This window comes from Scyliorhinus canicula, chromosome 7 (assembly GCF_902713615.1).
Source record: "Scyliorhinus canicula chromosome 7, sScyCan1.1, whole genome shotgun sequence".
Taxonomy (NCBI): domain Eukaryota; kingdom Metazoa; phylum Chordata; class Chondrichthyes; order Carcharhiniformes; family Scyliorhinidae; genus Scyliorhinus; species Scyliorhinus canicula.
In genome coordinates, this window is record NC_052152.1 from 155,270,148 (window position 1) to 155,283,776 (window position 13,629).

Genomic DNA, 13,629 nt, shown 5'->3' on the forward strand with positions numbered 1-13,629 from the left:
TACGTAACAAATTGGTTAAAACTAAGCCACCTGACTGCCTATCCTGCTGGAGAAACGTCCTACAGATCCTTGGGGCCTTGCATGCCCACCTAAAAGAGTAACATAAAGGAGCTGATCATCTGCATACAAGGACACCCTATGTTCCCTCCATCCTCTACTTATCCACCTATCGGAAGATCTCAACGCTACGGTCAATGGTTCAATCACTAAAGCAAATAGAAGCAGAGAGAGTAGATATCCCGCCTCGTACTTCTGTTCTGCAAAAAATAGCCTGAGCTCAAGGTATTCAAGCATACACTAGCTGTGGGGGCCCTAGGCATTTACCAAACCCAAGATATTAGCTTTTTCCCCAAATCCAACCTCTCAAGATCTCAAAAAGATATCTCCACTCCACCCTATCAAATGCTTTTATGGCATCCATGGAATCAAACACACTGGTCCAGGCACGGGAGAGGGGGAAAGAATGATATTTAACAGCCGACGTATATTGGCTGACAATTGCTGATCCTTAATGAAGCCTGTCTGATCTTCCGCAATCACATCTGGGAGGCAGAGTTCCCATAGCAATGCCAGCACCTTGGCAAGTAATTTACTGTCTGTGTTCAAAAGTGATATGGGTCAATACAACTCACATTCTGTAGGGTCCTTGTCCTTCTTCAGGATCAGAGAATAGAAGCCTGTGTAAGCATAACAGGCAACGAACCCCGGGACAAGAACATGAGCAATATTAATGGAATCAACTGACCCGCAAACTTCTTGTAGAACTCAATGGGAATCCATCAGGGCCAAGAACTTTACCCATCTGCACTAACCCAATACCTTTCAGAATCTCTTCAGGACTCAATGGGGATTTCAGCTCCTCCCGCCTCTCCTGCTCCACCAATGGGAAGGACAACCCATCTAAAAGCTCCGCCAAGAACAAACTTTCCTCCGGGGGCTCCGATCTATAAAGGTTCCTATAGAATGTTTCAACAGCCGTGTTGACTTTAAACGGGTCGGAAACCAAACCGTCACTCAAGTTCCTAATCTATATAATCTACCAAAAAGCTGCCTGCTGCCTTAGCGATGAGCTAAAGATCGACTGGCCTTCTCCCCGTATTCATAAAATACCTCTCTGAGCGCCACAGCAAACTCACTTACCTATTGGTAAGCAAAGGTACAGGTATTGATGGATTTCTCTGTCTCTATCACTCAACGGGAAATATTGCACATTTTTGGGATGTGTGAGTTCTGCAAGTTAGTTCCAAACCTCAGTACTGTAGCCACCCCACTGACAGATTTGTAACAGAAATAAAATAGAGGTAGTGTGACCACAGAAATGCCAAACAGCTTTGAAAGATCCATAAGCCATATAAACCAACAAACCCAGAGGTGACAGCTCCAAACTTTAACTAGGCCGAAAGTGGCAATCGATGCTGATGTCATAGGGGTAAGTGCTGTCCCGCTCTGAGATGATAGATCAGGTAATGAGAGACTAGTTGCGTATTTCTCAAAACAATTTCTCAAAATAAATTTGAGACTGTTAATGGCTCTCAAACACGTTGAAATATACATCTGAAATGGATATAGAGAGACAGTAGTCTACACAGATCACAGTGCCTTACCATTTGTGGAGAAATTCAAAACTCATATTTCAATGGTGCTGATCGGAAAAGTCGATATAATTCCTACAGTGCAGAAGGAGGCCATTTAGCCCATCAGGGGCGATTTTGAGCCCTCGCTCTCCCTCCGTGAGAAACTCGGCACGAGATCAAAATCCAAAGTCTCCTCCAGCCTTCCTGATTCTCGCGACTCTGCCTTTGCAGTTCCTTCAGCTCGGGAACGACCGGGTCCAGGGGCCACGCCATCAGCCAGGAACTCAGCAGTGTCCAGGTCCCCACCATCCCTCCAAGCGATGGATCCCTGAGACGTCCCTGCCTCCACCGCTGTGAAATCATCAATTGTGTGGTGCTAACCAATGAGTGACCCAGAAGCCTGCCGACTAGCTAATCCCACCGAGGCATGAGTATTTGCGCTGGTGGTGATGTGGGTGACAGATGTGACGCCTCTTCAATAGTTATATCCAAGATGTCTCCCTCAGAGCTGCTCGGGACTGGTGATTCCAGGGAGTGTGAGGATGCTCCGGGTTGCTTGTATGATTGCTCTGCAAGGGAAGGGAGATAGCATTAGTACATCACAGAGGATTCATTTTATTTTTCCTTTTTTAAAATAAATTTAGAATACCCAATTATTTTGTTCCCAATTAAGGGGTAATTTAGCATGGTCAATCCACCTATCCTGCACATCTTTTTGGGTTATGGCGGTGAGACCCACGCAGACACGGGGATAATGTGCAAACTCCACATGGACAGGGATCCGGGATTGGGATCGAACCCAGGTTCTTAGCGCCCTGAAGCGCAGTGCTAACCCTGCACCACCATGCTGCCCCTTTCATGGGGGAATTAATGAAGCAACATGCTGACTCACATGAAGTTGGAGGAATGACGGTTAGCCCTTAGGGTTCTCACTTTTACTCGCTGCCCCCACTTCGCTATCAGCACAGGTGTGGCCATGCTCCCCTTGACCAGCTTAAGTGCTCTTTCCTCATGGAGGTTAGGATGTGGAGCTCCGCATGACTCCTGGTGCCTGTGCCCTCACACACCAGTTGTGCTCAGGTTTATCCTGAGGAGATACAGTTGGAGAGAGTATGCGAGAATCCTGCCAGTTCACATGGTGGAGGAGTGGTATGCATGGGACTGGAGTGGGAACAGGGATGTGAGGAGCAGAGTTAAGGCTAGGGGGGGGCAGCATGGTGGGTGGTGGGGAGGGGAGAAAGGGACTCTTCCCCGGGGGCAGAGAGTTGGGGGAAGGGGGGGAGGGGGCGATGTAAGGATGGAGGTTTCCTCGGTGCAGGCCAGCAGAGTGGTGTCACTCCTTGAAGGGCAGAGGGAGCAAATATCATGACTCCCCCCCACGCCCACCGACCCGACGCCCCCTCACCCGGTGCGGAGAGGGCCGTACCCTGACCCCTGCCCCTTGACATCACACCCTGCCCCCGCAAGTAACTGAAAAGGTGAAACATATATTCACCCCTGAGCTGTCGCAGCACCCCGAGCAGGATGCCTCGGGGGCGGGTGCAAGCGGGACCCCTGAGGGCATGTACCAGCCAGTGCAATTTTGCACCCCCGAGGTATTCGTTTTCATGACAGCGGAGGGCTGCAGCATGTCCCTCACCCCAGGGTCATTGGCTGATGATGGCGCGAAGGGGCCCAGACTCTCTGCCCCAGTCACCGATGCTGGGCGTTTCCATCTCCATTCCAGAGCTTTTCTCGGAATATTCCCAGTCTGTCCAGTGGCCCGGCATTGCGAGAGGAACAGGAGTCTGAGCCACCGCCACCCTCTGGCCCAGCTCCCCGAAAGGAGCCAGTGAGGAACCGATCTGTCGACGATCTGAGGGGTGGGATCGAGGCAGACCCAGGGGTAATTGGTGGGTCCATGTCCACCACACCCAATGTGGTGGGCAACTCAGTCCCAGATGGTGACTGCCTGGAGGTGGACAACTGCTCCGTGGGGGGCATGAGGGGTGGTTTTGAGTCCATCTGTAGCGAGGCAGTGGACTCCCTCGTGTCCGAAACCGGGTCGCCCCTCCCCCCGAGGGAAACTCCAGGATTTTCTATCTGCCAATCGCGGTCGCCGAAACCGAGTGCAGCTAGTCCTCGACCAGTGGTCGGATATGGCACTGCTCATCCGGTCTTCCCACGCGTTGAAGAGACGGGAGACGCAGACGTGACTGAGCAGCACTGGCTGAAATCTTTCCTTGCCAGCCACCAGAGGGAATGCAGCGGCACGCGCTCCTCTGCTCCCTCCGAGCACTCAAAAGGTGACGCTGAAGGTGGCACTTTACTACTAACATGGAGGTGACCAGAGCCAACCTCAACATCAACGGCTGCAGGGACGCACTCCGCAGGTTCCAGAACATCTCGATCCTCCGGGATGGGAAGTATGAGGCATGCTTCCTGCAAGAAATCCACACCGCTCCGGGAGACGAAGCCAAACGGCTCCTGGAGTGGTGAGGGGGGTCTACATGAGTCACCTGACCTCACGTTTAGGCAAGGTGGCTCACTTGTTGGCCCCACATTTTCAGCCAAAGATCTTAGAGGTCAAGGAGTCAGTGCCAGGCCCCCTGTTGCTGCACCTGGGGCGGTGCTTCACTTTGTGAATGTCTACACTTCCCAGGCTGGCCAGCAGTAGACGACTTTCTTCGAGCAAGTGGCCACTCATCTTGGCACCATCGCCGTGCGGGCAGTGCATTGTCCTGGGAGGTGGGGGGGGGGTGTTGGGGGGAGTTTAATTGCACCCCCGGGACAATGGTCCGCCTCGTTACCCAGTGCGGCTCTTGTGCAGTGGTGAAGTTAAGGAATCAGATCGGGTTCTTTGACTTGGTGGTCGTCTGGTGGTCTCTTCACCATGACTCCAGCGCCTTCGCCTATGTGCTTATGCTGCTGGCTGACGACAGGTCTCTTGTCTCGAATCTGGAGGTCAGGGCCCAAATCCGAAGCTTCGACAGCACCTTTCTCCCCAGATCAGTTCAACGAGGATGATTGCAGAGTTTTGTGGGAGGACCTGCCGCAGGACAGTCCGGAGGGCACCAGGAGGCTTGACCCTATAAGCCTGGGGGAGCCGACTAGCGCCCTCGACAGTCTGTCAAGGGGCAAAACCGCAGGGCTGGATGGGGGGGACTGTGGAGTTTTTCAGGGCTTACTGGGATATCATGGGGAGCGACTATGTGAGGGTGCTGGAGGAAAGTACGTCAACCGGGGAGATCCCCTCCCATGACGCAGGGCCACCATTACCCTGCTGCCAAGGAGCGGGGATCTCTGCCACCTTAAAAACTGGTGACCAGTCTCCATCCTCATCATGGACTGCAAGATCTTCACCAAGGCAATGTGTTTGCTCCTTGGCACCATGCTGAACTACATGATCCACCCTGACCAGTCTTACATGGTCCCGCGCCGCATGATCCTGGACCGAGAGGGCTGGTCTGTTGAGCCCTTTCTGTTTCCTTGATCAGGAGAAGACATTCAACAGAGTGGATCCCAAATATTTATTCAGGATTCTGCAAGCATTCGGGTTTGGGACGCATTTCGCATCCGGATCCGACTTCTATACACTGCCGCAGAATGTCTCGCTAAGGTTAGTGGGTCCCTGGTGACCCCCCTTTCGCTTTGGGGGAGGAGGGTGTCAAGGCTGCCCCTTTTCTGGTGAACTCTATTCTATTTGCGCAGAGCCTTTTCTGTGCTTCCTGTGGAGGAGGTTGTTACACAGATACACAGAAGATAGGAGCAGGAGGAGGCCTTTTGGCCCTTCGAGCCTGCTCCGTTATTTATCACGATCATGGCTGATCATCCAACTCAATAGCCTAATCCAGCTTTCTCCCCATAGCCTTTGATCCCATTCTCCCCAAATGCTATATCTAGCCACCTCTTGAATATAGTCAATGTTTTAGCATCAACTACTTCCTGTGGTAATGAATTCCACAGGCTCACCACTCTTTGGGTGAAGAAATGTTTTCTCATCAGTCCAAAATGGTTTATCCTGAATCCTCAGACTGTGACCCCTGGTTCTGGATACACCCACCATTGGGAACATCTTCCCTGTATCTACCCTGTCTAGTCCTGCTAGACCCCCCTCATTGTTCTGAACTTCAGCGAGAACAATCCTAACCTAGTCAATCTCTCGTCATATGACAGTCCCGCCATCCTTGGAATCAGTCTGGTAAACCTTCGCTGCACTCCCTCAAGAGCAAGAACATGCTTCCTCGGAAAAGGAGACCAAAACTGCACACAATATTCTAGGTGTGGCCTCATCAAGGCCCTGCATAATGGCAGCAACACATTCCTGCTTCTGTATACGAAACCTCTCGCGATGAAGGCCAAATACCATTAGCCTTTTTTACCGCCTGCTGCACCTGCATGCTTACCTTCAGCGACTGGTGCACAAGGACACCCAGGTCCCGCTGCACACTCCCCTCTCCCAATTTGCAATCATTCGGGCAGTAATCTGCTTTCCTGTTTCTGCTTCCAAAGTGAATAACGTCACATTTATCCAAATTATACTGCATCTGCCATTGATTTGCCCACTCGCTCAATCTGTCCAGATCATGCTGTAGGATCTTTGCATCCTCGTCACAGTTCACCCTCCCACCCAACTTGATATCATCTGCAAACTTTGAGATTGGGACTGGTTCTGCGCGGGCCGGGCATTGAGGTGGTCATTTTGGCTTATGCTGATGATGTGCTCCTCATGTTCACTGACAATGCTGACCTGTGGAGTATACAAGAGTGTCAGGCTGTATACTCCTCCTCATCCTCTGTGGAATCAACTGGGCCAACTGTTCCGGATTCCAGATCGCTCCGTGGCAGATGAACCCCCTCCCAGAGGAGATCAAGCCTTTCACCTGGTGCAGGACCTGCCTCCTCGACTTCCTCATTTCCCGGCTGAGGAATCCTGGCCGGTGAACTGGTAGGAACTGGAGGTCAAGGTCACCGTTCGCTTGTGATGCTGGATAGGACTGCTCCGAGTGCGGCCTTACAGGGGTCATAAACCAGCAGATAGCCTCCATGTTGCGGTACTGGCTGGTCACTTTGATTCCTCCCCCTAACTTTGTCACGAAGATCCAGAGAATGATTGTAGAGTTCTTAGAACATAGAACATAGACCAGATAGTGCAGAAGGAGGCCATTCGGCCCAATCGGGTCTGCACCTACCCACTTAAGCCCTCACTTCCATCCCATCCCAGTAACCCAATAACCGCTCCTAACCTTCATTGGACACTAAGGGCAATTTATCATGGCAATTCACTTAACCTGCACGTCTTTGGACTGTGGGAGGAAACCGAAGCACCCGGCGGAAACCCACGCAGACACGGGGAGAACGTTCAGACTTCGCACAGACACTGACCCAGCGGGGAATTGAACCTGGGACCCTGGCTCTGTGAAGCCACAGTGCTATCCACTTTTGCTACCATGCTGCCTGGGACAAGAGGCTGCACTGGGTCGCTGCTGATGTTCTGAGTCTCCCGCTTGTGGAGGGCGGCCAGTCGTTGGTGTGTCTTTGAACCCAGGTGGTGACCGTCCGCCTTCAGAACCTGCAGCATTCCTTTACGTTGAGCCTCCTCCATGATGGTGTGCCCTGGCAAAGCATTTCACCACCAGGTGCAGGGCCTGAATAATGACATGCAGTTCCTGTTCATACATCTGCAAGGTCTTCATTGCCCTCTGCAGGCACTGCTGCCTTTTACCAGGACCTGCTCAAAGTCTGGAACATGCCTCACACCACAGCTCGCCCCTGTCAAGAGGCTTTCGCCACGGAGCCGCTACTCAGGCATCCACACCTGGCTGGCGGAGGAGCGAGCTGTGGTTGCCAGGGTGACCAGGATCGGGGATGTGCTGGGTGGCAGAGGAGTGGGCTAGATGACACCCCACAGGTTAGCACAAAATGCGGCGATGAACGTCCGGCTCATGGCCAATGCCACCTGAGACCTCAAAACAGTCATGCTCGGACCTGATGGGACTCGCAGTCTGGAGGACGTGCAGGTGTGCGGTGATATCCCGTCTGGGCGAACCCCTGCCTGGACAGATTCCACATTGGCCACCGGCCTGAAACCTCCTTCGGGGGCTGGTGCCCCACAACCCTAGCCGCTTCACAGAAATGCCCTCCGTCCCTCTTCGCACTGCGCGGGGGTTTTTCTTGTTGCTGCTGGCACACATTCTTCACCTCCATACCCTCGCCCGTTGTCTGAACACACCAATGAAGGAGTCCTCCCCCCTAATCTTGGGGACCTGGGTGGGGGGTGTTGCATGCGGCAGTGCTGTCCAATCACCGTTCACAGACTCCCAAGAAGCTTGCCATTTTTGCGGCCTTGTGGAGTACGTGAACCATGTCTATGTTACGTGTTATAGGCTGCACTCCTTTTTTTAGATTTCTGAGGAATCATTTTTTGCAGTTTTGTTTTGTCAGTCCCACGTTCCTGATCTACAGGTACCTGGAACTGCAAGGGGCAGGGAAGGTGGAGGACGTCCTTATGAATCTGCTCCTTGGCCTGGCGAAGTGCGCCACTTGTAGGTCCAGGCAGTGGATGACCGAGGGGGTCAACCGGCCAGACTGTCTGCCCCTCTTCCATGGCTTCATTCACGGCCAGGTGTCAGTAGAAAGGGAGCACGTGGTGTCCACGGGCACCATCGAGGCCTTCTGTGCCCGGTGGGCACCGCAGGGCCTGGTGCTTTATTGGTCCCTTTCATTGCGCTCTCATTTGATGTTTTTAGGTTTCCGTTGATCTTTGTTCCATTCGGGAAGTGCCCTTAACAGGAGCAGTCCTTTTTGCTTTGTACCTAAGCTTGTTTACTTTCTTCTACTTTGTTGGTTGACCTCAAAAGAGTAGCCAATCCGCCTAACCTGCATACCGTTGAACTGTGGGAGAAAACCGGAGCACCCGGAGGAAACCCACACAGACACAGGGAGAGCGTGTAAACTCCAAACATTCACCCAAGGCAGGAATTGAACCCGGCTCCCCAGTGCTGTGAGGCAGTTGTGTTAACCACTCTGCCGCCGTACCACCTTTAGTTTTCCAGGTGTTGAGTGCAGGAGTCAACAAGGACATGGAGCTCAGATTCAGAGCCTACAATATATACAGCATGTAATTTTTTCAAATTTATTCTTTCATCTGAGCATCGCTAAGTGGCTTGCCATGTCAGAGGGTAGTTAAAAGCCTACTGCATTCCTTTAAATCTAAGTCAAATCTAAAAGCCAGACCAGGTAAACTTGGCTGATTCCCTTCACTAAAGAGCATTAGTGAACCAGGCAAGTTTTGAACAATCGAAGATAATTTCATGCTCACCATTGCTGAGGCAAGTTTTCAATTGTAGATTTTATGAATTGTTTGGATTTGAACCTATGTTCCAGGCCACTCACCTAGACTAGCCCAGTGACATTACCACTATTCTACCTGGACATCTTGATAAGTGAGCCTCCACACTTGAATATATATATGTCAGTTGAAAGCAAGTTTGGCTATGATCCCTCACACAGTCAGGTTGCCTAACTATACTCACAAGTACACAAAAAACTGGTCACTTCTATGAGGAACCAGAGGTTGCTAGCACCTTTAGCAAAGAAAGTTAGAAAATTAGGGGCTCTCTTAAAAAACAACGTTTGAGCATCAAGTGCAATGATTTAGAAGAAGGAACAATGTTGGACCAAATGCAGAGTAGCATTAATTCTCTGCTTTATTTAAAAATCACCAACAATCATTACATTCACTTGATGCTGGAATAAAATGTTGTTCTCCATTTACCAAGCTGTTTGAAAAGACCATGCACTTATGAGGATTTACTTGTTCTTTTTACTGGGTCTGAAGCAAATGTTTCCTGTTGCATTTTAAAATGTCATCCACTGATTCCTTAATAAGATGTTTTAAATGAGTACAACTGGCCAGTAAAGGATGGCATTTGCTGTATTAACATCATCTATCGTCATGCAGTCAGCAGACGGAGTGCTAGGAACAGCACCACTGGCAAAATAACCCTTTGAAGAGCTTCCCGTTTTCAAACTGTACGTTCCTTACCATAAGTAGGATTTCATTTGAAGCAGTCAACAGTAAAATTCCTCGGCGGAGTTCTCCGTTTCTGAGACTAAGTGTTGACGCCGGGGCAGGATTTGTAGACTTCCATGACAGCAAAACTAGTGCCGCACTTGGACAGATTCAGCAACTGCTGAGGGGCTACCACCGGCACTACATGGAACACAATTCATTCCAATGAGAACTGGTACAGGATTCACCTGTTTCGCTGCAGCCTCATATACACACTCCACTCCTCACACACACCATCCCAGCCAGCCAACAAGATGGCAGCGAGGAGGATGGTGCCAAGAATCACCGATGCCGAGCTTGAGATACTCTCCTGGATGTAGTGGAGGAGAGACAGGCCACCCTGTAGCCCAGCCCGGGAAGGAGGTTGCCAGCCGCTGCCGTTCACCGTGCCTGGGTGCAGGTGGCAGAGGTGGTCAGCACCACCAGCAACGCTGTGGAAACTGACCTGCAGTGCCAGAAGAAACTGCACAACCTCCTCAGGGCGGCCAGGGTGAGTAGGCAGCACTGTACCTCTCGCATTAACCCCTTGCAACATACCCGTAACCCGACCCCCTCATCTCCCCATCTGGAGGGCGGGCAAGCCCCCACCCTGCATCATATGCCAGCACCCCTGCCAGCTGCCATGGCTGGGTGCCCTGGCTATTGAGCCCATCAGCTACCCATCCACTGTGCTGCATGCGTCGGACTGTCTAACACTGTCATTTTCTGACAGGAGGAGAAGGCCGCCCATAATTGCCGGGAGCGGGAGGAAACCGAAGGCGGACTGTTGGACCTGTGTCACCTCATCGTGGCTGAGCAGAGGGCTCTGGATGTGGTTGGTGCCTAGAGGAAAGGGAAGTCGCCGGGATAGAGGTCGGCCACAGGCGAGGAAGTGAGACCCCACTGAGTTGGCTCCCCTTGTCATGTGTGTCAAACTCCGCCTCCCCCACCACCCTCACCCCCACACCACATTCAACCCCACACCACCCTCACCCCCACACCACCCTCACACCCACATCACCCTCACACCTACTCTCCTGTTTAATCATGCATCTTGTGTCTTGCAGGACCTGCTGGTGATGCGGTGGGTCCATCTGATGTCCCCTGCCCCCAGCCAGTGCCACATCCAGAGCTGGAGCCATGTGCCGAGCAGTGATGTGGAGAGCAACACGGACAACAGCCCCCGACAAGAGACCCAAGACACCCTGGAGCTCAGGTCGGTGGATGACACAGATTTCCTATCACAGCTGTCTACAACACCCTCCACCATCCCAGAGACACTCACTCGGTTGGGCGCTTCAGTGAAGAGGCTCCTGGGACACTATCTGGTGCGCACCACACAGCTGCTTCGGCACATCAAATTGACAGTTAGAGAGCGGGCCAACCCCAGGGTCTTACTGCCGTCCAGATTGGTTTCAGGCTTCTGGAATAGACAGTCCCCAGTCCCATCAATTGTGGAGATGCAGTCACAGAGCCAGGGACTACATGAGGGGTTCTCGGCAAGCATCCAGCATCGGCAGGTGCAGTTGGAGGAGTCCAACTGCTTGCAGGAGCAGGAGGTGGTGCCGATTTTGCATGTCACCTCGGCCAACACAGGTGACATCTGCGGTGGGCGCAATGGGGGTGAGGGTTCAGCATGTCCAAGGCCTGGGGAATTATGTGCAGGTGCTGGCTGAGGCCCAGGACAGGGTTGCCACCTCATAGGCAGAGCTATGTGGAAATTGCAGCAGCTAACTTCAGCATGGCCCAATCATAGCAGGCCATGGCTTGGAACGTCGGTGGCATTGCCCAGGTGCTGGCCGGTGTGGCGCAGACACAGAGGGAGGTGGCCCAGTCATAGAGGGAGATTGCGCAGTCAGTGGCTGATGTGGCACAGGGGCTGGAGCTGGTGGCACTTTCAATGGGTGATGTGGTGCAGTACCAGATGGCTATGGTCACTCCTTGTGCTCCATAGCCACGAGCATGACCCTGGTCAAGACCAGTGCGGCCCTCCAGAACCGTCAATGCAAGGTGACGGGGGAGCTTCTGGGGATAGCCCCGCTCACACCTTCGTCCCATGGAGTAGCTCGGGGACCATTGGGCACCCTGAGGGAAGAGGAGGTGATGGGACCTGTGCCGGTGACTCATGCAGAGGCGCTGGAACACTGCAGAACTTCCTCCTGTCTCCTCCTTCTGTCCTTGGTGCTTCTGGGGGCAGCGGGCAGAAAAGGGCAGTGTCATCCAGGACCAGGCGCCCCAGAAGACAGAAGTTAACAGGGACCCAGGTTGCAGGCTCCCCACCCTCCTCCCACCCCCACCCCCTGTCCGTCCCCATCACCGCCACTTCAGGGATCTGAAGTACCGAGTAATGGAATGACCATCTCGCATGCAGGGACCACCCAGATGGACGGTGGAAAGTGTTACGGTGGGCAGGAGTCAGACGTGGAGCACCGGAGCTCATCGATGAGCTGGTTATCATCATCCTTCATCCCTTGGACCAGACCCGGTGTTGCTGCCAATCCAGGGCCCTCACTCTGTTGTGTTTGGTGTTCGATGTCAAGCAAGGAATCTACCAAACGACATTTGGCTTGACTTGTCCAAACCAGGATCTTTATTAAATCACACGTGGTAAGATAGTGATCTGTTGCAGAGCAACTTATCATTGAGTTTCTTTGTACTCCCCGGGAACTACCCCTAGGCATGACTGTCCTCTTATATCTCCAGACCTCCAGGGTCTTATAACCATCTTTCGATCACCAGGTGTGCCCGCACTTATATCTGAGTGCCTTGTAAGATGACCCACCTGGAGACCTCATTGTGGGTCTGCACTGCTACCTGCTGGTTGGAGGTCACAACACCAGCCATTTACAATATTGCTTACGGGCATATCACTACACACCCTGTAGTGCGGCATGTGTGTATCACGGAGGGTGTTGCAGGCAGGGGGATTGCAGGCAGGAGGGGGGGGGGGGGGAGGGTATGGAGGTGGGATGCAGTGTCTGTGCCCCTGGCTAGTTTCCCCCACCCTCCAGTCGGTGAACCAGGAGGCGATCAGAGTGTCTCGTGTGTATTAGCCCTGGCACACACTTCATGCGGCCTCCCTGGGTCCCATTAACTGTCTATCCTCGCCCTCCCCTGCATCTTCCTCATAAGACAAGGCCTGGCATTTATCCTCCTCTTCCAGCACATCGCCCCTCTGCTGCGGGATGTTGTAGAAGACACAGCAGGCCACCCCAATGCAGGCAACCCTCTCAGCGTCATACTGGGGCACACTGCCCGGGTATCGGACATGCCTGTGTCCAGCCCAGCAGCCCACGGTCACTCCTCTCCGTATCCTACCTCCTCCTCATCAGCCACAACGCCGTTTTCACGGTTTTTAAAAGCACAAATGAGCCTTGCCGTCGGGAATTCGGCCCATCGGAGACCCCAGAGAATACCGGGTCAGGCCCAGTAATGATATTCCAAGGGTGTTTACTGTACATGCATTTTGGAATGGATTGAATGCTGTCAAGGAACTCGAGAGAATTACGTTTTGGTGTGAAATTGGAGTTTGCCGCGATTTTGGTGTCGGAACCGATTCTCCGCCCAATAGCGTTTCCCTATTTTGCTGTCGGCCGACGGAGAATCCCGATCCTATATTTATTCTAAACAACCATTTACTAGTCTTAAATGTGAATGAATTAAAAGCCACCATTTCTCAAGTCTGACATTTATCTTCCAATCTTTCTCTCTTACTTTAAAAGGGGATGAAACTTCGAATGGGGTATAGACTGTCAATATTTATTGTAAAGGTGAATTCAGAAAAGGTTTTCTCATTTGCATTATCTTCTGTGTAAAGGGTGCACTCACTTTCAATGTAATATTAACGTGTTACCAGCAGAACGTAAAGGATTTACAGGTTGTGTTTTAGAGCAGTATCCTTAACTAGACTCTAGTTATTAAGGAAAGCCACCAAAGGCATTCCTGGATTTGTTGCCTGGTATGTGCTGAATCAGCTGATCTCGATTTGACCTGTTTCCCTTGGCAAGGGAGGGGAAAATAGAT